The 26980-nt window shown below is 33.0% G+C and overlaps 1 protein-coding gene across 1 annotated transcript in view; it reads left to right on the top strand.

Annotated features, from left to right (window-relative positions):
* The window catches only part of LOC134845077 (neuromedin-B receptor-like), a 62734-nt gene that overhangs the window by 33848 nt on the left and 1906 nt on the right, over positions 1 to 26980 (top strand). The window lies entirely within an intron of this gene.

Below are 26980 nucleotides of genomic sequence, written 5' to 3'. Positions count from 1 at the left end.
CTTTACATTGGTAAAATATCTAATTTATCCAATCATAAAATGTAGTTTAGATCAGGTTCCACCCATCCGGGTTTTACAGAGTTTTTTAGAATAGTTCTTCTGCAATTTGAAGGATGGATGATGGACGTTGGTTTTTGGCGAACATCATTTTCTTCCGTTTCCTCTTTGTTAAAGAAGTTCCAGGAAGCTGGAGTTAGAGACATAAGACGTTGTGTCTTCTAGTGACAACGACTAAGTCTTTGCCACAAACTCAAATCTGATTTCAGAATGGTTGGCTATGTCAGGTTTTTCTGTTCTGCGTGGAGAACTTCTTTTGTGTCTGATCTAGTTTGGGAATGGCGTGGAGATTGTGCGTGGAGGGGATGCCTGGTTACTCGGATCTGTACGTATACTTGAACATCGAGGTGGTCATTGGTCTAGTTCAATGAAGTCCTTTTCTGCGAAGTCAAGTCGTACTCTAAATCCTTTGAGTTGTGATTGTGAGTGGCATATCGATTGTGGTTGGTCATTCTCTCTCGAGTGTAGTGGGATCTTTAGATGTTCGTCCTTGGTGTTGTATTCTGATCTATGTATTGTATAATGTAATTTACATTTTATAAAACATTTATTAGTTTAATATTTTTTAATTATGATTTTAGTTAGTTGTTTTCACAAAAGCTTTTTGTTTTAGTTCGGTTATTTTGAAGAGTTACTCACACTTGAGTAGCTCTTATTAAAAATAGAGGTGTGGTCACAAAGCGTGGATGTAGCGCGGTGGGTTAGGCCGGCTATAGAGCATGCTCAGGACGTCCTTCCTGGTGGGTTAGGCCAGGAGTGGGAGTATGATTTCATGCGGTTTTTGTGAGGGGTCCTGTTATGTGACAACGTTTTATGTTGGGTTTGTTGTGGTTTTTCTTATGTCTTGTTGGTTATGTCCTTTTTCCAAAAAGTAAATTGTTCGTGGTATGGGTTTGTCTTTCGACTTTTTTGTGTTTTATTATTTCTTTCTTAGACTTTATAATAGTCTTCAAAAGAATAAATTATCCAGTTTTAAACTGGGTTAATCCGGTTTGGGTACCGTTGGTTTCCTTTTCTTAGTCATGCTGTTATTCTATGATTTGTGGTATTTAGTAAGCTGCGTTGGTTAGTTTTGTTTAGTATATGATTCCTTTCCAACCGGGTTAAAGGAAAGTTTGAAACATGTTATTATATGTTAGAGTTGTTGAGTGTGAAAACTTGAAACTGAAATTCATTATTTTAAACAATTCTTCGCGGGCGAGCTGTGCGAGTGTGGATAGAATTTCTGTGCGAATGAATGAAAATATCAAAAGGTTAGTACTGCAATTGCATTTTATTAATTTACTGCATAGAATTTGGAAATTTACTGCTAGTTATGGGGGAATTTTAAGTTACAAATTTTCATCATAATTAGATTTACTGCTTGTGGGGAAAATTTTAGAAATGAATTTACTGCATTGGTATTAAATTTATAAATTTATAATTGTAAGAGATTAATAGAATTGTTGAAGTCTGTTTGATGAAATTTGCGATCTTTATTTGTTTTTTGTGGTTTTTGTAGGTGATCGTCGGATGAAGGCTAAAAATCTAAGGAAAACATGGATAAAGTATGGTGAGTTTTTTAATATTTCAATTAGTTAGTTATATTCATTTAATTCATACTTACCTGTTAGTCGTCGGGGAAAAAACGGTGGGGGAAGATGTCGTGAATTAGTTCTGAAGTTGTTAGTAGTTTAGCTAAGATGCGGATGATATTTTTAGTCTGAAGCAGTGGCCAAAGCAATTGAAGTGCCTTAATAGTGGTTAGTTCTTCAGTGCCAACTGCAAACTCATAAGGTGTGTTTTGGATTAGATTATATAATTTGTGATTGAATTTAGTGTTGTGGATGAATTCTAAAATTGGGATTTCTATAGGTTGTACAAACTCGTGCGGGATAAGGAAGGGTCGGGATTCTTCGGCGTTGAAGGTCTTGGTGATGGGACAGAAGATGTACATTTGGGTTATGGGGTCATAATTACGAAGAATACCATGGAGGTTAGTGTCTTTAATACAATATGTGAAATTTAGGAAAAATGGTGAAGTGTATTTGGAATTAATGAATTGAAAACGATGGTGTGGTTGTCTAGAGGGTGTGTGTAGGTCAAAGTGATTTTGGATGAAGCGATAATAACTATATGTGTGGGTTTGTTTAGTGCGCAACATAATATCGTGTGAGCAGTGTAAATCTCTTTCGTGTGGTGCAAGGAAATGAAAGGTTAGTGAAAATATTTGGAAGCGTTCTTTAAAACTTTCGTATGCTTGTGTGTCTGTTAGTGCTTCTGAAATAATGTGATCAAACTTTCGGTCGAAGATGTTTAGTGTGAATATATATGGTGTCTTGATGAAAAATTTCTCGGTAATTTGTGGATTAGCGAAGCGATCGTCGTCTAAGAATTGATCTTGGTTAGCTCTGATGATGTTGTGATCATAGTATTCGAGTGTATATTCGTTAGCTCTAGGTGCAGTGTGTGTTTTTAGTGATTTTTTATATCCAACGTAAGTAAATTGTCTAGCGGTTAGTGGTGTAGTGAGTCGATATAGCATGTCCGTATTTCGCTCTATATCGATGTGAGTGTTAGATAAAGGTAAGCAAAGAGGATTAGTAAAATGATAATATGAGGTCCAAGAGAGAGTGGGCATTAAAACGTATTCATCTACAAAGTTGCGTGTTTCGTTAGTGTCGTGGGGGGTGTTTAAGGTGTATTGTGGGAATGAGGGTAAGGTGATGGCTAAAAATTCTTTTGTGTTAGTATGCTTGGGGTGGTTGATGTATTCACGGGCTGTTCCTGGTTTTGCTGGGAAAGGATGGTTGGGGAACTTTCTTTTAAAAGTGCGGTAAGCTCTATTAGTGTTGAGTGAAGATTCAGTTGATGTGGATGATGGTGCTAATGATTCAGTATAATTTGAAGAGGGTGTAGGGGTAGGGGGGTTGGATGAATTTATTGTGGAGGAGATTTGGTTTATGGTTGGGGTATTAAGGTGGTAGGGTTGTTGTTGAAGGGTAATAAAATTATCTAGCTCTGGGGAGATTCGGGGGGTGTCTGGAGAATGAGATGATTGGTCAGAATGGTATGAGGAGTAGGTTGGGGTAACTTGGGAAGCATAAGAGGGTGTGGGAGTGATTGGGTCAGGGTTATTGGATAATATGGGTTGAAAAGGGGGTTGAGAAAAATTAGAAGAGTTATGAAAATTATTGGATGGGGATGGTTCTGAGTCGGCAAATTCATCGGGGGTTTCAATATTCGGGTTATTGAGTTGTGAGATGGAATATAAAACTGAGATGTGTGAATTAGTGTCGGAATTCATGCCTGATGTTACATTACTAGGTGAAAAATCGGGTGGCGGAAAAGCAAAAAGTGGTATTATTGGGATTGGAGAGGTAAGATTGGTTGGGTGGGAATTTGATCGGTGTTGTGATCCAAGTTGGCGGCTCATCGTGGGCTAAAAAAATGATTATTTTGAGACTGAAAAGCGGTGGTATGGGGTTGTTCAATAATTTGTTCATAAGTATTATCATCTTGTGACTGGTGTGTCATTATATGTTGGATGGGACTTTGTGATGTGGTGAGTCGAAAATTTGGATTATGTGTGATGGCTAAATTTCGAAAATTTCGTGGGACTAGGGATAGTGGATGGTTATTTGGTAGGGGTGGTAATTGTGGTGCCGTTGGCGTTATGTCTACATTGTTATGTTCTTCGTCGTATGTATTTTGTCGTGTTGCTATTTTTGTGTTATATTCTTTTATTTGTGCGTCTAAAAGAATTTTGTTTATAGATGTAGAAAAGATTCCAAAAAATCCTGCAAAGAGTATGCGTGCTACGCTTGCTTGTCTGTTTACTTGTGTGTGTATAGCACATGTGTTGTAGATTCCTTTTAAAAGTGAGAAAAGAAATCCAATAAAGTTAAACATTGCGTATAAAATAGTCAATTTTTCTAAGATGTAGTAGGGCCATCCTAGAAAATCGAGGATCTCATTTTTGAGTGTAACAAAGCTAAAAATGTTAATTGGTGATATATCTTGGGGACGGTATTTTTCACCGTTTAGATATATATAATCTTTAATGTCTTTAAAATATCCGCTATAGTCTTGCGTGTAGATATCGGCAAATCCTGCGGTTTCTGCAAGTTTGCGTAAATTTTGGTCTATTGATTGTCTTTGTATAGTGTCCATTTGTGTTAATAATTCTTGGAATTGTTGTGTTCTAATGTGATGTTGAATATCTGATTTTGAATAGATTCCTATTGATTGTAAGTCTATATTTGGGTTTCGAGCAATAGCGCGAATGCTTTCTGGTGAAAATTTTTTGAGTGATTGCATTAATGTGGGATATGGAGTGAGAAGATAATATTTATTTTCATCAGGGTTTAGTTGTACTACATTGTGGCTGTTTTCTGATCCACATGGGACTGCGGTATCCCAGAAATAGGTTCTTCGTGAAAGTGTATCCACGAAATGTACTTTATTCTTATAAAAGATAGGGATTCTTTTATAACATCGTTTATCTTCAAAAACGTATAGTGGTGATACTTTTTTAGTACAAGTATAAAACCATAAGATGTTTCCTTCATAGTCTAAAAAATTTGATCTATTTCCAGATAATAAGTATCCTGCATAGGGTATTTTTAATACTGCTAGTGCAAGTGATTGTAATATTTGTGTTCGTTCTAATTCGCATAGTTGGTGTAGTGTTTCTAATTCGGAGAGTGACATTTCTTGAAAAATTCGGCTAATTGTATAATCTAGTTTCATATCTAAATGAATATCATAGTGGATATTACCGAAATATGTAGTATTCATTAGTGATAATTCTTGTAAGCGTGTGCTTCTGGTGTCATGGGGTTTTAGATGTCCACCAGGTTGTCCGTTGCTTTTTTCAAAATTAACTGGTATATAGGATGTTCCTTCGTTTGGAGGATGACCTGTGGCATATGGGTCGATTTTTACTTTTCCAGTGGTCATGTCGAATCCTTTTTCGTATTCAACTAATATTTCAGAGTATTGTGTTCTGTGAAGTGGATTCCTGTATTTACATGCAAGTTCTGTTTCTTGATATATTTGAAAACGTGTCAATTTATTTTCTATATTGTCTATGTTTCTAAAATTAGAACTTAGTTTTCGTGATGGATGGACTTGTTCATATGGAATTGATTGTATAAAATATTTTTCGTGAAATTTTATCATACGAGCGTGTATTTTTGCTACTTGAAATGTTGTACATGTATCTTCGGGGAACCAAACAATTGTTGCTTGTGTTCTCGTTGTAGGGTCGCAATAACCTTGATCATTTTTACAAGGTAATCGGATTCCTTGATAGATCATTGTATTATCTGATAAATCTCGTGTTAGTTGTATTTTTTCGAGTTGTATTTTCCAATCAAAAAACATTATTTCTTGGTATCCTTTATTTTTTGTGTCTGCTTTGCAGTTTGATGGGTCATTTATACCAATGTGTGGTATCCAATGTTTATCGTGTAGGTCATAGGTTAATCGTCCGTGTGCGCCGTTATACGGGTATTTTTCGTCTAGTTTTATATGTCCTTGGTGTCTTTCAAGTTGTGATTGATGTACAGAGTCTGAAAAAACTTGAAAATTAACTAATTTTCTTTGGGAGTTTTTATTTTGTGTGATGTTTAGTCTAAGTAATTCATTTTTACAATCGTCGGGATTGAGATGTAAAAGACGTTCTATATTACTTTGATAGAATGATTCATGGTCAAGTCGGTTTTTGTTTCCGTTCGAGACTTGTGAACAATGTACTTTCTTTTCGGAAAATGTTGCTGTGAATTTATAACCTGTAACTGTTGTTGCTCGGGCTTTTGAATAGAGTGTTGCTATTACATCTGTGGTTTCTATAGCTTATGGTTCTGTTTCACATTGTGATACTTGATTTATTGCATATTTATGTAGTGTTTTTTGTTCATTTTCTTCACAATCGTAATGTGTTACTAATAAATCTTGTGGTCCTGTACGAGGAGAAGGGTTTATGTTTTGATTTGAGATTACTAGAAAAAGGAGTTGGAGAAAAATTAATAATTTTAGAATATACATGTGTATGATAATCCTGAGTATGGATTATAAAATGTAATGTAGCCAATTGTGTTTTTGGTATATCTGTCGTATTTGTATATTACTTCAGTAGTTATAAACGGTGGTGGTAGTGATTGAGCTGTTATGTTAGGTGGATTTAATGGGTAGGGATGTTGGGTAATATTATTTAACTTAACTGTGATTTCAAACTTTAATTGTAAACTGTTTTGTTGGAGTATTTGAATATTGTGATCACGGATATCGTTGTGAATATCTTGGCGATATTGTAATCTATTAAGTGCCCAGTTATGAAGGCGGTTACTTTCTTGATGTTGTCCAAATAGTGGTGGAGGTGCTGTAAATGTATTCCAATCTAGTCTTAAAGGAATATTTATTGATGATTGTTCTCGATATCTGGCGTCGAGATTATTTGGAAAATTTAAGTTAAAAGGTGGTGGTGAAATCTTGCTTATTGATGGTGTTGATGGTAGTGATAATGTTTCTGGTAGTGATGAGGATGTTGTTGTATCCGTAGAAATATCTATGGGGTCATTGACTAAATTTGGTTCACCTTGTGTAAATGAATGTGTAGTCCAATATGGAAATCGTGATGTTTGGTTTGTAGGGTTGAAAGGATTTTCACGTATTTGCTCAGATGTTGGTGTTGAACCTAAGTAATCTGATGGTAGGCTTGAGGTGCTACGTTGTGAAAGAAGCGTAGGGGTTTCTGGTAATATACCAATGGGGTTTTCTGGAGTGTTTTGTGATGGGGATTGAGGTATATCAAAATGAACTCGGGGAGTTTGAAGATTTCTGTTTCGTCGAGGATGTATAATTTGTCTATTTATTTCGACTGTATTTCGGTTTTGACTAGAATTTCTTATTCTACTTAGTTCTTGTGGTAGTGTTGGGTATAGGTTATATGTTGGTTCGCTTAAAGGTGCTTGTCGTTGAACTGGTTCTAGTGGTTCTGATAAACGAGCATGTCGTTCTTCAAAAGTGTATGGATTGTCTTGAAAAGAAATTCGTGTAGATGTTTGAGGATTTTGAGTAGTTGAAGGTGGTGTTTGGTTATCTTGGGATGATGTCGGTGAAGACTGATTCTGTGACTGTTGGGTAGCAATTTTTGATGGATTTTTGAATTGTTACTTTAGTGGGAAGGTTTATGTTTATTATAGTATTCTTCCAAAAAAAGAATTAGAAGGATTGTTGCTAGGGCAAATGTGAAGATTGCTTTCTTTATACATTTACATATTGTCAAAATGAGGGATGATAAAAATGTTATGAAAATTACAAACAATAAAAAAATATCGGTTCTACTGAAAATTGTTCGTATCATTTAGACAAGTTATATGACTCGTACCTGTGGATGTAATCAAGGGTTTTGGAAAGTTGGAGGAATAGTTCGAGTATAGTGTAGAAAATTAAAAAAATGTTACAAAAAATGATTAGGATTATTAGAAAAGATTCAAGTATATCAAAAAGAAATATTATAAAGGTTTCAAGTATTGTAAAAAAATGTTTAAGATTTATGAGTATTTGAGTAACTGATTGAGAGAAGAGCATTTAAGAAATGATCTCTTGGTCGAATATTTTTTGCTGTTTGAGGCGATTTTCTAGTGTGGTCGGATTATTTATTAGTTTTTTGACAAGTGGGTTGAGTTTTGTAAAAAATTGTTGGGGGCAATTTTCATGGTGACTGGGAGGTCGTCTTTTTCTTTATTTTTGTTTGTCAAATGATCCGGGGTATGGTGAGATTTTTATACTTTAGGCTAATTAAAATGTTCATTTTGTTACTTTAGGCTAAGTTAACAAATTTGCTTTGGGGGTATTCGTGGTCTGAGTTGGGGAAATATTGTTGATCTTTGGGTTATTAGATAAGGGAGGGGTACGGTATTATGGTGATATTTATTTTAGTTGTCAAGTTGGAGTGGTTTGCTTATTTTTGACCTGGAGGTCGTAAAGTTATAGTTATAGATGTGCCTGGAGTTCTATATGATTCGTCTAATTGGTCTTAGTTTGAGTTAGAGAAAGTGACGGATTGGATGAATCCTATTGGTCTATTTTGAACTAGAATTATTACGTACTTGTCAGCATGTTATTTTGAAAAATGTAAATGAAAAATGTTTCGAAGGTTTCAAGATAGTGAAGTATAATGTTAAAATTACTTTTGAAATTCCACTTTCTTTAAAATTTTAGATTGGGGGATGAATATTTTATAGTTTTTACGTGGTTGATTTCGGAGTCTTGTTGTTTTTCTATTTTCTGATTTGTCGATTTGTTCTTGGGGTATTATTTGTTCGGTCATTTTTCTATTTTTTCTTTGTTTTGGGGATTCTTTATGGTTTTGTGTATTGTTTTTGGTGGTGGTTGGTTTTGTGTTTTGATTTTCGGTGGGGTTATCATTTTGTTCTGTGTTTTTCAGATGTGGTTCATATTGAATGATTTTTAATCCTGTGAAAGAATATAATTGAGTTAATTCGCGGAGTGCGTATTCTTTTGGGTAATAAGGTAATAGGTTGTTTCGATGTTGAACGATTTCTTTTTTGTTTGAGTCGGTAATTTTATATGTGACATCAGTGGGTTTTGCAATTATTTGGTATGGTCCTTTTCGAAGGGGTTGTAATTTTTTAGAAATTCCTTTTTGAGTATTAAAATTAGGTATTAAAACAAATGTTCCAATTTTTAATTCGGAGGCTGGTGTAAAACGTGAATTGATTTGTTCATTAATGTTTTGTCTTTGTAATAACTTTTTTGTTATTTTTTGATAAATTTCATTGTGTTTTTTATCTCTATTTAGAATCCATTCGGTGTGTGTACCGGAGGCTAGTTTAAGAATTTGTGGGTGATGAAAATGATCTTCATCGTGTGTATGTAAAGGTAGGTTATAACAAATTGAGTCTTTATTTGGTTGACAATAACCTTGTGCGTTTTTATGAGAATTTGCTGTAAACATTATTGGTTGGCGTGGCTTTTGGTTAAAAACCATTTCGTATGGTGACATTCCTAAAGTTGTCGTAATTTGTGAATTATACGCTAAGGGAAATAATTTTACATCTGCTGACCATTCGGTATATTTTGTATCATTTCCGTTGATGATACATCTAAGATATTCTTGTAATGAACGGTTCATACCTTCGACTAAGCCGTTTGTCCAAGGTGCATGAGATGTACGTGGTTTGTGTTTAATGTTATATAAATGACATAGTGTGATAATTTCATTATTTATGAATTCTGTACCGTTGTCTGTAACTAAAATTTCTGGTAGTCCGAATTTTGCTATCCAGTGTTCATAGAGTGTTGTGTAAGCGTAATAAGCGTTACAATGTGGTACTGGGTTAAGTGCTACATAATGTGTAAATGCGTCAACAATTACCATAATGTAGGAGTTTCCTTCTGATGAGGGTGAAATTGGTCCTTTAGTATCAAATGAGATACGATGATTAAAGTACAAACTTTGTCCTTTAAAATCTTGTTTTTGTGCTATTTGTTTTTGATTTGGGTAAGGTTTATTTAGTTGACATACTATACAGTCATTGCATAGTACTTTTATCCAAATTGGTGCATTTGGGAAGTAAAAATTTTGTATAAAATTTGAATATGTTTTCTCTGATCCAGAGTGTCCTTTAATATTTTGTGTATGTGAAATATTAAAAGCTATAAGAATCATACTTAAAGGGAGACATGGAACTGTAGATTCATTCAGGTTATACTCTAAAAGGTCTGTATTTTCGTTAATGGTTGTGTTGTTAAATTTGCGAAAGTATCGGAGGAGTGTTTTGTTTCCTAGAATGGTTGAATCTGCTTTGATAGGTTTAGTTTTATATTTGTGCCATGATTTCAGTTGTCGAATTACTGGGTCAAGGTTTTGATATTGTTTCAGTGTTGAAATTGTAATTGTTTCTGTTGGGGGGAGAAAAATGTTTTCGATTTCTAATTTAGATAAAGGTATTGTATCAAGTGGGTCATGGAGGTCAAAAACTTGATTTATTGTGTATTTTGAATCATTTGTTTGTGGTCCTGATAAATTTATTTTATCAGTTAAATCTTCTTTTTCAATTAGTGGAAAATGGTCTTTTTTAGGCGGGTGTTGTTTTGTTCGTTTTTGTTGGGTGTTATTTTTTATCCATTGAGAATATGGGATTGGTTTGAAAGTTGATGTTCCAAGTAGATCAACTTCATAATGATTATTTTGACAATCTAAATAAAGTGGGAAATGTTGTAAATTATTTATTTGTGATTGTTCAATATCAGTTTTTACTGCATATTTGCATTCCAATCGGGGTGATGTTTCGTTTTCTGCAAGGTAGAATTTTATGTTTTTGGGTATTTCAACTGTTGTTTTTCGTGTAAGTAATTCAGGTGGTGTATTTCGACTTAAGGTGTCTGGTAATGCAAGAATTTTTCCTGCAGTCCAAACTATATGTAAGTTTGGAAATTTCATTAGAATTAGTTGAAATCTGTAAACTCGGTGGTTTGGGTTAGATTTTTGTGTAAAGAGAAAGATGATTGGTTTATGGTCTGTGAATAGAACTGTTGGATGTTTTGATCCAAGTATCAGAAATTCATATTCTGTCAGTGTATATATTATGGCTGTACATTCTCTCATTAGAGTTGAGAGTCGTAGCTCTGCTTGAGTGAATAATCGAGAATTTGCTGATATGAGGTTCATTTTATTTGTACCATTATGTGATTGTAATAGTGCTGCACCGATGCCAAAGTTCGAAGCATCGCACATTGCATAAAATGGTTGATTTGAATCTGGAATTGTGTTTGAAATTTGTTCAGTTAAAAGTTTCTTTACTTCTTCAAATCGTGTTTGATGTTCTGTGTTCCATTCAAAATTATTTTGTTGTCTAAGGATGTTATAAAATGGTCGTAGATATAATTGCATTTTATAAACATATTTACTTAAAAAGTTTAACATTCCAAGAAATTCTTGGATTTTCTTTTTATTTGTTGGTGGTTGAAGTTTTTGAATAGCGTCAATGCGTGATTTCAATGGAGTGATTGTTTTTCTTTCTATATTATGTCCTAAGAATTTAACTCTTGTCAAAAAGAAGTGTGATTTATCGGGGGCGGCCTTCAGATTTTCGTTCTGAAGTATTTGGTGATATTTTTCTAAAACATTGAACATCTCGTCTTTTGTTTGTGATTGCATAAAAACATCGTCTAAATAGGTGATTGCGTTTTTCTTGAGTATCAGTGGTCTAAAAATTTTGCTCATAAAAGCTGAAAATGCTGCTGGTCCTATGGATATTCCATAGAATAAGCGGTTGAATTCATATTGTTGGTTTCCGATAACAAATTGTGTTAAACGTCGTGATTATTCATCTAGTGGCATTTGATTGTATGCACTATTCATATCGGCGGTTGTAAAGTATTTGCCGTTTATTTTTGTTAAAATAACTTGTATTGGTTCAATGGGCCAATTACATTTTGATTCATCTATGAGTGAATTGAGGTATCTAGCGTCGAGAACGATTTTTAATGATTCTCCTTTAGCTAGAATGATAACGGGGTTGATAAATGTGTTGCCTTTTGGTTGTTCTTCTTTATTAACTGGTGATATAATGTTGTATTGTTCTAAAATATCGAGTAATCTGTTCACTTTATCATGTAAGTGAATTGGTACTTTACTTGCTCTCTGTTTTTTGAAAACTGCGTCTGGTTTTAACGGGAGATGTAGTGATGAACTGATTTTTCCAACATCGAATTTTGATGTTGCATAGACTGATGAATATTCAATTAGCTGTTTGGCTAACTTTTCGAATTCGTCTTGTGTTATTTGTGAATGTTGGAAATTAAACATTGTTAAAAATTTCTGTTGGTCCTCTGTGTAGTTACTTATGTTGAATGTAGGTTTGAAATATGGAGTTTTTGTGAAATAATCCGTATTTCTGTTTTCGTTACTTATTATATTATTTATAGATAATTCTTCATTAAGAATTGTAGATTGGCAAATATCTAGTAATTGGAGTATATTATTTACGCGATAGGCTTTTTCGTGTATTGGTGATATTGTAGCGTTGGTTTCACAATATCCTAAAAGTCCTAAAGGTAATGTTACTTGGTAAGGTGTGTTGTTATAGACATGTAAGGAAATGATATCGGAATTCGAATTTTTCAAATATTTTATGGATGAGATTGTGATTTTGAAAAATTTGTGAATAGGTTTGAATTCAAATTCTGACATATAAAATTTTTGTTTGTTTTGTTCTTTATCATATTGGTGAACTTGTTTGATTGAAAAATTATAGATATTTCCTGATAGTGGTTTTAGGTGTTTTCTTTGTTGGTTAAATATCGGGTAGAATTTTGAAAAGAATGGTGGTTGTTTATTTAATCTTTGAAAAAATGTTAAGGATGTTTCTTTTGTTTTTGTATATTTATCTTTGATTAATATTTTACTATTTAGTATGTTAATTGTTGGTATATACTTCGAAATAAATGGTATTCCAATGATATTATATTTAATGTCAGTGATATGGAATATTTGTTTAAATGGCTTATTTAAAATTTTGCTTTGTTCCATTGTTCTGGTGGGGAGGAGAAATAATTGGATTTTTCCGTAGTTTATCAATGTTGATCCTTGTGCTGTTGCTAACTTACTGGAGGTTTCAAGAGGTGTTAGCTTTGGGTGTAAAGTTTTTATTTCATTCCATGTGGGGATGTTTATTATGTTTGATTCTGCTCCTGAATCAATTAAAAAATCTATTTCAAGGTCTGGTGGTTGAAATTCTTTATTTCTTGGGCTTTCTAAGAGAAATGGTATTGTCCAAATTTTTTCTTTGGGTTGTTCTTTTTGTATATTTTGATAAATGTGGTTTGTATTCAAGCATTTTGTTTTGGTATTTTTATTGGTTTGATCTGTAGTGTTAATCTCGTTTGTTTCTTGCGTCGTTGGTGTGGAATTTATGGGTGTAGTGTAATAATTTTGAAGAAATTCTGATTGATTTTCATATATGTGTGATGAAAAAGGTTGTTCATATATGACAGATTCATAGTCATTTTCGACTTTTATCATATTGATAGAAAGAGTGTTTTCAGTATCACTTTCTGAATCTGATGATGTACAGTTTATTTGATTGAGTTGTAACGTATCAGTTACTGTGTCATCAATACCTGGAGGGTCTGATGTTGTTTCTGGGTTAGATTGTACTTGATTGATTTGTCTTTGATGTTTAGGTGTACTACTTCTGTGGCGATTATTAGAATTATTATAGTTATTATTATTCCGGTGTGGTGATTGGGAATAATTTCTATAACGATTATTATAACTTGAGTGTCGATTTTGTGAATTATTTCGCGATCTGTTTTGGTAATTATTGTTTGGTCTGTTATAGTTCGATCTATTATATGAGTTATTCCTTGATTGATTGTTCGGGTAATTCTGGTTTCGGTTGTTTGAATAACTTCTATTTCGATTATAGGAGTAGTTTCTATTCCTATTGTATGATGAATTTCGTGATTGGTTGTTTGGATAGTAGTTATTTCTTGATTGGGAATTAGATCTAGAAACAAATCGTTGTGTATTTGAATTTGATCTGGAGTAGTTATTTCGACTATTTGGTCTATTGTAGTGATTTTGTGATGAATTATTCGTGTTTCTTCGTTCTGGTGATCTTCCTCTATAACTTGAGTTATATGGTGATTGATTTCTTGTATAATTTGTATTGTTCGGGAGTGGTTTTCCTGAACTGTTGTTGCTGTAAACTGTTTTGTTCGGTAGATTTTGATCTTTTTTCATGTATTGATAGAATGATTTATTTGGTTCTTTATATTTTTGAGGTTTATTTTGATTGTCTTGCTGTTTTTGTCTACATTCGGAAATACTATGTCCGTATCGTCGGCAATAATTACACCATTTTTTGAAAGATGGTTTGCCTTTAAAGTTCGGGTTCTTTTCGTAAATATTGAGTATTTCAGTGATTTTTTCAACGAGGTCTGTCTCTGATTCCTGTATATTATTAATATTAGTGGGAGTCGTTTCAATTCTATTAACGTATTGTAATTTCAGATTTTCCGTTTCTTCTAGGTTCATCGTGATTTCTGCTTGTTCTAATTTGTCTACTAGTTTTCGAAAATCTAAATCGGGTTCTCGAATTGAAGAAGGATGGGATGCTCTCTTTTTTATTGCTATTTTCCTTAATTGTGGTGTTAAGGTCATCATTAAGATTTCTGTCATCTTTGTGTTTTTATAGTCATGTGTATTTAATGAATATGCTTTTCGAACTAGTGTTTCGATTCGTACTGCTATTTGCTTGATGGTTTCGTTTGGTAATCTGCGAATTTCATTACATAAAACTCTTTGTTGTTATTTGTTTCTTTCGGAGTCAAACATTTTTGAAAATTCCTGTGTAAACCTTTTCCAGTTTGATTTTATTTCTAGAGGTAGTACTGAAAACCATTTTTGGGCTGCGCCATCTAAGGTTGTTTGTATTAACGCTGTGCGTCGATGTATCCAATTTTGATGTAGTGGCGTATTTATTGGTTCAGGTCCAATATTTAAAATCAGGTTTGCTGTTACTGCATTTAAATAATCTTCTACAGAGTATTCAGGGTCTGTTCCTGTGAAAACCATTAAAGGTTTGTTTGATGTTATTGATGATCCACCCATAAGGTATGGATTCATTGTCATTTGTAATGATTCTGCTGCATTTGGCATTTGAGAAAAATTTGAAAGTTGGTTTCTTGTTATTTCATGTTGTTGGAGATAATATGGGAGTGGTATTTCATTTTGCATTTGTGATGGTTGATACGAGTGTGCAGTCATTGGATTTTGTTGTTGAATTGGTTGAAAAGATTGTGTATTAATTAGATTTTGTTGTTGAATTGGTTGTTGATGTTGTGCATCTATTGGTTGTGGAGAAAAATTTCTATGATTTGTACGTGTTCTCTGTATTCCTTGTCTACGATATTCTTGAGTATTTGGTGCAAATATATCTGGTTGTAAGAAATCATCATCTGAGGATAAATAATCCATTTGATAAGATGTCTGTTTTTTATTTTTATTTTGTTGAAAAAATGGGTAATTTTCACTGTGATCCTGTGGAGGATTTGTTTGGAAATTTATTGAATTAGGTTGGGTCATTGGGTTATCCCAATTTCGAGATCTTGTATATTGGTTAAAATTTCTTTGTGGTTGATTATATGTTTTTGATGGATGTGTATAATTATAATTATGGTCTGTAAAGTTGTTTCTAGTGAATGTTTTGTGTGTTTTTGATGGTATTGTCATGGGTCTGTATGTTTGGTAATCCATATGTGAATATTTAGGGGCAACCGAAGGTTTAACGGTTGATTGTAAGGTTACCTGTGTTTGTGAAGGATTTGTATTTCTTGGTGTTGTTAAATTTGGGCGTATTGGTGAAATACTTTGTTGTGTAGTTGTTGTGTGTACAATTTCTTCATTTATGAAGTGTGATGGTGTCTGGATATCTTGTTGAGTAAGATTCCTAGTTCCATTGAGGTTTTCATTGTGTATAACTGTAGAGTTTAAACTATTATTTTGTGTATCGGGTAAAAATGTATTATAGTTTAATGGTGTCGCATCAATGGTTAATGGTATTACTTTTACATAATCTCTTATGTAAGATATTGTACTTATTGCTTGACTTGAGATTGTTTGTGGGAAGCTTATAAATGCGGGATGAGACCATTCGGGGTCCCAAACATAATCTGATTGTTCTGTGATAGCGGTATCATCGTTCGAGTTTTGGGGTCTAAAATTTTTTCTTGCTTGTGCAATTAAATCAATATTGTGTGTGAAATAATCTATTATGAACCATGCCAAAATTTTTTGTAGATCGTGTTTTGTATGTTGTGAAACGTCGTCTTTCGTGAAATTTTCTTTAATGATGTTTAAATAACTAGAGAGTAGTGTGATTTCATGTCGTACTCTTAAATGTTTAGATGTTTCTGTCGGTGAGACATTTGTTATTGGGATTTCGTTTTCTAATATCGAAATATAACTATATATTATTGCGAAAACTTCATTGGTGAATATGGAGTTTGCTCTTTGTGAGTTATGATATTGGATGCTTTTTATATATTCTGAAAAAACTTTTGAAAATTCTAAATCAAGATCGTCTGTTTGAATTGTATATTTTCTATTATTATGGTTTGGTGAGGTGAATTCTATGGAGTAGATTCCATACTGTTGTGTTATGTTGCATATATCTTTTAAGTAGTGGTCTATGATTTGTCTTTTGATTTTTACATCTGGGAACTCTGTTTTACATGGACTGATTCCGGGTTCAAATAAATTTAATAGTAAATTTTTGCAAAATATATGCTGTCCTCTATCAGTGGTTGCATCTACTATAAAAGGAAAGATTTCATCATCATCTGGACTTTCTTCACCTGGAGTGTGCGTTGAGCTCATTTTTTCTTTTTATGACTGTTAATATGTAATTATTAATGTGTCGAATTGGTTGATTCCAATTGTATAAATGTACTGGTTTGTGTTTATACTGCTTTTTTATTCTTCTTTTTCCTCTTTTTGATGAATTTGAAGTTGTTTCTGAGTCAGAAAAATATAATTGATCGTGAAGTGGGTAATTTTTATCTATTGATTCTTTTAGTTTGTAAAGTTCGTCTAAACTGTTGGTTTCTGATTCTGAAAATGCGTTTCGATTTTTTGAAAATCTTTTTCGTGTTATTTGTCTTTGTTTCGTTATTATTTTTCTTTTTAGTGTTTGTCGTTTTGTTCGAATGTATCCAACTGTTTGTGTATGAGGTGTGATTACAAGGTCGTATTTTTTGTTATCTATTTCACAATTGTGTAAAACGATTGTTTGTTTATTTCCTAGGTTTTTAAATGACATAAGGTTTAGGATGACGGATGCAAAAGGTTGTTAAATGATTTCTATTTTCCTAAACTGTTAGTTCTTACGATTTTTTGGTTAGCTTAACCTGGGTCTATTTGTTCAGGGTTGGAGAGAAAAGTATATCGATTCCGAAGAATGATTTTTTACTTTCTCGTGGCTAGTATAAGTTAAGGTGTTAACTTACTTAATCTTACTTAGGGGTAGTGATTGTGTTCAAGGGTTGGAGAATAGTAAATCGATCCACAAGGTTCAGGTATAATTAGAACGCGAGTAGTTCGTTAGATACTATTTTAAACTTACTAAGTCTAAGATTTATCCTGGGTCTGGTAAGAGGGGGGGTCAAGTGAAGGATGAATAACCGAAGTTCTTCACTGTTTATCCTAATTTGAATGATTAGTTTTGTTTAAAAATTTCTATTAGTCTTGGGTCTTTAGAAAGGGTTGGGTAGTGAATCGACGTTTGAGGTCGTTAGACACTAATTAAGTGGGTGGGGGAGAACAAAGTTGTTCTGTTTGATCCAAGGATAAGCCTTGATGATCAAATTTGAAATTTAATTAAGTAGAAAATAATTTAAGATCCAAGGATAAGCCTTGATGATCTGGTTTTAAAATTAAGTGAATTTAAGTTTTAATAAATTTTTAAATGTGTGTAAAGGAAAGATTTAGTGTTTTGATGATATTAGTGGGTTTATGATTGCTGTTATGTTTTAGGTGATGGAGCTGGAACAACAGGATGATTTATGATTACTAACCATTTATTGTCATGCTACTAATTTTTATTTTTTATTTTTCAATAAATATTTTTCAAACATGTTTTGTATATTACTGCAGAGTTTTAGGAAAACGATCTTAGATCTTTTTATCAATCGTTATTGTATATTAATAATTTTGTTTAGCGCCTGAAATGATTTTGAAGATTAACTTCAAGGTTTTATGTTTGCAAATGAAAATTTAAATTCATTGCCAGTAGTATTCTAAATATAAAAGTTTGTTCTGGTTTTTGCCTAACTATCATATAGCTATATGGCAAGTTTCTACTTTGTCGTATGTCGTCTCTGGTTCGAGGTCTTCTTCCAATTCCGGGTAGTTCTGTTATGGTTCGGAATATTGGCTCTGATCTATTGAGTCGTAGAGACATTTCGATTAAATTATTGTCGTATAACATTTTGTAAATGTTTTTGTCTAATTTCTAATCTATTTTGGTTAATTCTAAGCTATTAAGGTCTTGTTCGAGACTTATGGTCGCACCAGATGAGTTAGGACCGAGTTGGTTAACTCATAGAGTAATTTCGGATAGGGTACACCGTCTGCTCGTCACGCTATCTTATTTTCGGCCGGATAGATTCGTGCAACTTCTTAGTCTAATACCGATCCTAATCTTACTCTTATACTATCTAGTCTCAGGTTGTTTAACTAGTCTCTGCTAGGCTCAATAGATCTAGGGTATACTGGTTTATTGCGGCTGCTGAAGTGCTCGGGAGAGTCCAACTAATTTCTAAGTTAAACTCAAATCTCTCTGGTGCTGAAATTACAAGTAACTTCAGCACTTCCAAATAAGTGGGTTGTTAGTTAGATGGATCATGATTGGTTAATATTAAATACTTTACATTGGTAAAATATCTAATTTATCCAATCATAAAATGTAGTTTAGATCAGGTTCCACTATTCCAGTGAAAATTTGAAAGTACATTTCATCTAAAAAACTCATTTCAAATCATTTTGCGCAAAGCTTATTGCTTACAATGCTTGAACTTTAACACTTATAAAATTGAGGGAAGGAAAAAAGCAAATTTATGGCTTATGAAGTATTTTTAAGTCTGGTTTATATTTTTTTTGCATTTACTAATGAAATATTTTTCACAAAGTATTTTTGTGCTAACCCATTCGCCACAAAACTTGATTAGTTTTTATAATCTTTAAAAAAAGCAGTTTTTCCTTGAAAAATCTCAAAAGACCTCCGCATATCCTTTTTTAGTTGACTTCAAGTTTTTAAAGCTTTCAGTCGTCTTCAAAGTGAAACCTTGCTTTTGGTTAGCTACCACAATGGAGTGATGATTTGTAAAACTTTTTCTTTTTGTCTCTTTGTAACACTTAAGACTAAAAAATTTACTTTTGATCACATAATATAAAACAGATGGTGGAAAAGATGTGAAGGTTTTCAAAAAAAAACGATTCGCATTTACGTCCAGAGTAAAATGAGCATGTTTTTTTTTGTTATTTGCAAATGCATTTTACTACAAGCCACAAAAACTGCAGCCAATGTGCCACAAAAACTGCAGCCAATGTTTCTTGTGTTTTTCAAGTAAAGTAAAATTTGGCTTTTTGCATTTCGGCAACCACGTCGTTCAGGGCAAACGAACTCTGATGATGGCGATTTTTTGGCTGAGATAAGTTTAATAAAAACTTCGAACACACAATCATGGTTCATCTTGAATTCTCGTTTTATCTTGACTTGTTGAGGTTCTCAGACTGGCAGCTGGCGCGGATCTAGGGTTTGAAAATGACTCCTCAAAATTTAAAGATGCTCCTTCGAAATAACGTATAAACTTTGTTCAAAAGTAAACAAAAAATACTCAATTGGCATAATTTTTCATGTTTTTCTGTTTTTTTGAAATTAATTGTTTCTTGAATTATTTAATAAAAAAATTCAAACAACAAACATTTCATAGGAGTCAAAGGGTTGTCGGAAAATTTACGATTTCGCTCTGTACGAACTTTTTTAAATAGTTTCTAGCGGGAAAAAGCCCAAAGCGTGCCTTTTTCATTGTAGAATAATTTAAAAGCAGAATCAAATCATCATTTTGCCTTTATAAAATGTTTTGATCGTTAATTGTCTCAAGTTAGCCCAATTTGCATTTTTCCTATTATCCCAACAAAAACTTATCGCAGATGAGTTTGTTTTTAATTCGAGCTGATGACGTCAAAACTTTACAGTTGCTATAAAACTCCATTTAAAATGGCTAGTTCAAAATTGGCCTTTTGTCTGAAAAAAAAACACCCTGAGCACAAATTCTCCATCCTTCCTTGAAAGTCGGATAAAAACGTTCTAAAAGTTATCGGTTGACTGTTTATAATTCTGAAAATTTTTTACCAGCAGTTTTCCACATAAAAAAAAATAAAGCAGTCAAAAAGGTTGACTTTGAATCGTAATCATTATTTTGCTTAAGGCTACATAAGTTATTGTTTTTTGTTTTGTTTGTATCCAATCATAATCGTAATTTTTCTCTTAGGTGGGGAAAGTGAGATACGCGTGTAAAAAGAAATGAAGATAAAATTAAGCAAGAATGCTGGTAACAGAGTATAGCTTTGACTTGTCTGACTGCTTTTCCAGCTCAATTGGAATCTTTTTGACTTGAAAGTTCAAAACTGTTTAATAAAAATGAGAACTTTTTATTTTTTTTTTCAAAATTTTTGCTTTTCTATTTGATATTCCTACACGTTAAGTGAAGTTCAAATTAAAACCTTTTTGCTCTAGTAATGTGTAAAAAATTTAAATTACTAGCCTCAGATCAACTTGGGATAATTAAAGTTGCCACCTCTTCGTTGATCGGACAAAATTTATTGCGTGTTGTTTTTCATATATTGAACTATAGTGGTCAAAGTAATCCAAAATTCGAACCAGTATAAATTTTTAGTTTTGCGAAAAAAGATCACAGTTTAAAAACCTTCTTTTTATTTTATCGCTGGGTATCAATATCTTTGGAATGTATGAAAATTTCCATCGAAAATTGCTAGTTAAAAGTTCGAAATTTGTTTGGAAAAAAAACATAACGAGCTCAAATATTCCAAATTGCACCATTTAATTTATGAAATTTTTGGGATTTGGAGCCCACAACATTCTCGTAATTCTACAACTCAATCAAGAAAAATCTATGTCGGGAATGAATGAAACAATCTTGACATGGCATTTGTTTTGCTGCCTCCGTAGGTGAAATTGTCATCTACTAACTTGTACTTTTGACTAAATGGCGTGCCTAAATTAAATTTGAATTGTTTTCGAGGAATTCTTTTGTTGCCTACACTCTGAATTCAATAAAAACAATCGTCTCAGAAGATGTCAGGTCTACGCAAATTAGAAAAAAATTGAAACACTTTTTTTGCTTAGATTTCAAAACAGCATTTTATGGCTATTAGAGACACATATTCTTTCATTTGCGGATAGCAAAAAATTTTAAAAAACTTTGGGTTGAAGATATCTAAGAGGTATGCTTCTCCAGAAGAATTGTTAATAAAAAAAGTGCGTTCTGGCGAATATTTGTCCAAGACATAAATTTGGTGATACAAGCAGATGATGTTTTTTTTTTCTGCAACATTTTAGCGTTTGTCAATCGGATGTCTACAAAACATCTCTTCATGTCTTTTTTCATTTTTTTTTCAATAAAAGCATAAGCCTAAAATACTGAATTATTTTGTAAAAACTAATGATTTTGAAATGAACATTTTCATGAAACCGGGGTGCCGAAAAATTCTGGGCATGCAACACCCATACTATGGCCCGACCAGTTCCTCTAGAATATTATATGAAAACACTTTCTCTGGTATTATCTTCATACTATGGAGTTGAATGACAGTATTTTCTAATGCTAGGAAATGTTAAGGCCATACGTTTTCCAGAAACTTTATAAGAGCACAGTTGTGACTTAGCTAAATTGTTATGTCATCCCACCACTCAAAAAGCAAAGAAACATTGAATTCGGGTGAGTCTTCATTTTTCCCCATGCAACATTGGTATACAAATGTTCATTAGAACGGGTCAAAGATTTATCATTTCAAAACCTTGTCCGTTGTGAATCAAGCGGCATTTAATTGAAAAACGATAACGCTAAAATCATTATAAAATATCAAAAATTTAGCTGATAGCTGTGAAAAACTAGTTTCTGAAGCTTAATTTAACCCTTCCCCTGAAATAGCAAAACTTCTTTGAAAATGAAACTCCAAAAAATTTTTAGTTGAAAAAACTAACAATTAAATTTTGCAAAAATGATTTGATTTGGCTTTTTTGGAGATATGAAAAAAAGAAACAATATAAAAACCAGTGCTCAGTTAAATTATGAAACAAAAACTGAAAATTCTAACCTGGGGCAAGGTTTTTCAAAAAATTTGTAAAACGGTTCATTTTGGGTTTCTCACCAATCAAAAACTACACCAAAATAGAGTTACTATGTTGCAAGTTACTTTTTGCGGAACGCGTAAAACAGGTCATTTTGACATAAGACAATCCAAAGCTATACAAAAACTACGGGTCAATTGGTAATTGGTGACAAAACTATAGCAACTATGTCAAAGTGAGCCTCCTAGCTACCTCAACAGCAAGAGGTTATTTACAGCGTTTTTCATGTGTTTTCTTACAAAAAGAAATACCATTATCATAATTGAAAACAAGTTATAAAATTTTGGACAAAATTTTGAGAATAGTTTTTCAAAACTTTTGTTGGGCTAGATTGGAGGCTCACGTTATTATAGTCTTGCACTAATTACTCACAAAATTTATGATAATTATGCACCTTAAAGTTTTTGCTAAATTGTAAACAATTGTGCCGTAATCATTTTTCTCTTTTGCCATCCCAACGATCAAGTTTTGATCGTTTGTCCGAATAATTCAAGTCAGCACTGACAAAATTCTTTAAAATGACGTCTATAGGGAAATTTAAAACCAATTATTTAGCTTTAATTCGATTTAGAACCTGTTTGAATGCGAGATAATTAGCCACCCAATCATTATTTGCGCTACGTTTCCAGCATGATTTAGAAAATTTTCAAAGCGCTCATAAGTTAATCAAAGACAATATCCAGTTGGCAACTTTCAAACCCCTAAAATTTTTTCTGAAAAGATTGCAGGTGACACAAGTTTTTTTTCAAATTTCGACATCTTCACTTTATTATAGACAAATTTCAGTTAGAAACAATCGCTTCGATCGTCGCAATTAGTTTGAAATAAAAACCCTATCATTTGTATACTCCTTGCTTTCTTTTAAAATTGGAATAGAAAAGCGAACTTGCTTGTATCAGGGCAAAGCTTTGGCTCTTCTGGAATTTCCCAATAAAAAGTTTTATAAAAAAATTTAATTTTTTTAATGAGCTATGGATCCCCTCTCGTGCTATGTAAATATCTCTATCTAATCTGTATATATACTATTGTATAATGCACCAGTTTTATCAAGGTGTTATTTTTCAAACCGCCTTACGTCGCAAAAAAGTAGCAGAAAAGTTATCCTGGCGTTTTTGAGCCGAGGATATAATTAGCTTTCAGTTGATATAAACCTCAGCTTTCAAGTGGAAAAACCTAGTAAAAAATTCAAATCTTGTCCTGAGAAAAACCAAAGAAAACCCAAGAACAAAGTTGGAACATTGTAGTTGCGAGTCTTCAACTTATTGTACAAATATTGTAATGAGTCTTGTAATATTGTAATGTATATCAAAATTTTTAAATTAGTTTTTCTGTTCACCTTGTCCGATTGTTTCAAAAATTGGCTTGCGGACAAATTTAGCCATGACAAACATATTTTGTTTCCATTATTAACTTTGTAAAACCCCTCGTTTCACTATAAAATTGATGTATATGAGATGAAGCTATCAAAAAAGCCGGCTTGTTTTAAAATATTATGCCTAAACACAAGGGTAGGAGCATAAATTCAAAAAGATAACAATTTTGTCGTGCTAAAATTTCTTCTCAGTTTGAAAAATAAATGAATTATTGATATTCGTTTCAAATATGCATTAAATCACCAGCGCCCCGTCACTAAATCGAGTACCCCGCTGATATAATAAAAAATTGAAAGCTCCTCAGACCCGAATTTGTATCTTTGGGGAGTCTGGAACTTGCCTGGGGTCTAGACGGACTCGAATTCAATTTTTATTTTGCCTAAGGATCTATTTTTGGTGACTCGTATTTGCGTTGCTGTGTGTTTTAGTTCTCTACTCTTTGATGTTTTTTTTTATAGAATGCTAAATTGTCTTTTTGAAAAAAAACAAGTGTGAAAATAGCAATAAAAGTAAATTAGTTCTTTTTTATTCTATTTCTGACACCTTTTTGTCTGAGCTTTTAGGCGCTTCGTAGCCCAATTTCGAAACGCATGAATTATTAAGCTCTTTTACTGCGTTCAAACAATTAACCTAAGTTTTTGTTCCATTCTAGAAACTATTAGCATTTTTTTTGGTTTGAGATTCGGTTACAATTTTGAGAGAAATGATCGATTAAAACACGAAGCAAGACGGAAAAAAGCGAAAAAGGTGCCAATTTGATTGATTATTTTCAAGACGCGTTTCCCTTTGTTAGCGCATTAATTACGGTAAAATTGGCACAAAAATTGGTCAGTTCCAATTGAATCAAGCACAAATTGGCAAAAAAAAAATTCCTAGTCTCTTGTCTATCTCTCAGCTGAAGAAATTGCAGAGTTCAAGTGCAATTACAATACAATGAAGGAAACATTCAACCAATGAACGAAAACTTTATTTAGAAAAAGAGCCTCGCTTAAAAGTGAACCTTAAAATTTTTTATTCTCACGAAAAAATATAATTTTGGTCAATTGTCGAAAAACACAATTTTATTAGTTACGAAAAGGAAAATTACTAAAAATATTGAACAATTTTAAATTTATGTTTTTTTTTGTAAATGTCAAAAGAAAATTTTTGTAGAGAATTGAGAAGGCAAAACTATTTGCGATATTAAACTTGACCTCTAGTCCCGGGTTTAACTTTCAAAAACAATCATCGTTGAATCATTGAAATCCCAGTTTTGTGAGAAGTTTTATTGATGGTTCAGTATTTTTACATATATTAAACATGATTTACCAAATTTTGCAGATTGGCGCAGAAAAACTTCGACATTAAATTAATTCATCGATGAATAAGTGCTGGGAATTACAAAATATTTGTGAAAAAATAAGCGATAAAATTTTGTCAAAATTAATTCCTGGGCACAAATTGCTGCAAGTAACCACAATTTTACTGCAACGATGTGCACTCAGTGGTTATTTTAAGCTCTTTGTAGAATGAAAAGCTACGATGGCGAAAATTTGTTTTAAGATTGAGACTTCGATCTACATTACGAGGCCTGCTTGAGTTCAGAGCGTTTCGATGCGTTTTGGTGAACGTCCAGCTCGGCTAAGTATTGTTCTTCCAGAATACTCCTGCTCTTCTGTTGAGGAGGCACATTACGAGGCCAAACTGTACACTGGATAAGCGCACAATTTTTTGTCCCTAAGTTCCTGGATTTCATAGACAAACCTTTAAACATGTTTCAAAATGTAAGTAGATTCCACTTACGAAATTTCCGTGGATACCGCATACAAACACCTGTAACGTAAATTTTGTCGGCACCTTTGTTGCGCCGCGGATTCCGCAACAAGCGAATATAGCTAGTTGCTCTGAATTGCGCAGCTGTAAGTAGATTTCAATAATATGTAAGTGAAATCCGCAAATGTGAGCGGAATCCGCAAAATTTGTAAGCGGAATCCGCAAATGCAAGAGATTTCCACAAACTGTAAGAGGATTCAGAATTTTGTTTATTATTCAACTTGTATATGAACATCTAAAAGCTATAGCTGCAATTCTTATCCAAAGCAATTCAGAATTCAAAGGCAAGAACCTAACCATTGTCAGCGGAGTCCACGAACAAATCTCAAAACATTTGTTAACTAAATCGGTGGATGTCACCTTTTAGTGTTTTGGAAACACAACAGCAAATAAATTCACTATTTGGAGTCATTGGGTTGAGTGTGTATGGAAATCCAACACAGCATATCGCCAAACTAGGTCAGTATTTGAGATTGTGTCAATCCCAAATACTGGTTTAAGAAGCGTAACGCCGAATAATCTCAATATTTGTAGTTATTGGGTTGGGAGTGTATGGAAACACAATGTACAGCATATCGCCAAATTAGGTCAGTATGTGGGATTACGTTACTCCCATTAACTAATTTTGGAAGCATAACGCCGATTAAACTCAATATTTGTAGTCATTGATTTGAGAGTGTTTGGAAACACAACACGCATCATATTGCCGAATTAGGTCAGTATTTGGGATTGCATAAATCTCAAATACTGGTAAGTATTTGGGTTTCCAGCAATCCCAAATACTGATGAACTAGTAGATTTCGATTTTACTGAATTGAGATCGAAATTGACAGGATTTGAGATCAAAGTTGGGTTGACAGGAATTTAGACCAACTTTTTGGTATTTCAACTGGTAGATGATCATTGCAGTAATTGAGATTGATTTTTCTGATGAGCATCTAGTGAATAAAATATATAATTTTCAACGCTATACTACACATCTACATATATGTAAACGGAATCCGCAAACAAAATGCGGATTTCACGTAGATTTTGCGGATTCCACTTACAATTTGCGGATTCCGCTTCTAGTTGCGGAATCCGCAACATCTCAATTTAACTATACAAATGTTTTATTATTTATTTGAGGATTCCATAAACTGTTCTGGATTCTGCCCTTGCGGCTGTAGATTCCGCAAAATCGCTTATTTTTGGAGCAATTTTGAGCGGTACAGTGGTTTAGGTATTTGTTTGTGAAATCCAAAACAGCGAATAAGATCAAAAATGCGGACTCCGCGACAAATCTAAATCTGATTTTGGCCTGTTGCGGAATCCACTTGCAATGCACAGAATGCACAGTTTGGCCTCATAATGAACGTGGAAATCCATCTTTTTTTTTTGCAAATGCTAGATGAGATTTTTTCGAGCGTTTCACTGCCCTAGAAAATCTCGTGCAGTGTGTACTAATTTTTTTTCAGCCAGGATTTGATTTCCAAAAAGTCAAAAAATTGTCTTTTTTCAGCCATTTTTTAAAAAACTGATTGTTTTACGCTATTTCAGACTATTTATTGTGATTCAGAGAGGCAAATTTATTGCTTTCTAATCTTATTCTTCAGGGACTTTTTGAGGATAAAATTCACTTGTTATACATTTTCAAAAGTCATAATTGCTTGATAAACATTTTTGTGTCCAACAGAATATACATTTTTTGTCCATAACGTAGTCCAAACTCACAATTTCTCAAAAAAGAACCAGCAATTACAATGAGTGTTTTTACTAAACGTTTTTTTTAGACAGTAAGAATGACTA

The sequence above is a fragment of the Symsagittifera roscoffensis genome, chromosome 4 (assembly GCF_963678635.1).
Source record: "Symsagittifera roscoffensis chromosome 4, txSymRosc1.1, whole genome shotgun sequence".
Lineage (NCBI taxonomy): Eukaryota > Metazoa > Xenacoelomorpha > Acoela > Convolutidae > Symsagittifera > Symsagittifera roscoffensis.
Note: the sequence above shows the minus strand (reverse complement) of the source record. Positions and strands in the feature narration are given on the sequence as shown.